The sequence below is a fragment of the Myotis davidii genome, unplaced genomic scaffold, assembly GCF_000327345.1.
Source record: "Myotis davidii unplaced genomic scaffold, ASM32734v1 scaffold570, whole genome shotgun sequence".
Taxonomy (NCBI): Eukaryota; Metazoa; Chordata; class Mammalia; order Chiroptera; family Vespertilionidae; genus Myotis; species Myotis davidii.
The window spans coordinates 816,972-817,528 of NW_006283631.1; positions in this window are offsets into that span (position 1 = coordinate 816,972).

Consider the following 557-nt stretch of genomic DNA (forward strand, 5'->3'; position numbering starts at 1 on the left):
GAGCAGAAGCCACAGCCAGCCAGGGCAGGCAGGAAGCTTGGCTTCCTCCATCACCAGGGCAACCAAGCCTCCTGCTTGCTCCAGCTCTGTGGCTGCCGGCCACCATCTTGGTTGGGTTAATTTGCATATAGTCGCTCTGACTGGCTGGTGGGCGTGGCTTGGGGTGTAGCAGAGGTGCAGTCAATTTGCATGTTTCTGTTTTATTGATTAGATAATTGTAATTTCCTTTTTCTTTTGACTTCTCAGCATAGTACCCCCATATTAACCCCAGGGATTGCTCAAGCTTACTATTCACCATGGAAGCCACAAATTTCGGGTCCCAGCCCTCTGACAGTTAGGGCATGGACTTCAGGACGATTTGACCAGTTTAGTGCAGCAGCCTGACATTGCCCATTTGAGAGGCAGGAACAGTAGCGAATGGGTGCAATTTCAGTGCCTTTGGCAGCGTGGTGAACACTGAGGTGCCCTGGGAGCTGTAAAGGCAGCGATGCCTCCCTGAGTTGGGGTCATGGGGTGCAGTCGTGGCCATGGCTCTGACTGCATAGTCTACCACTGTT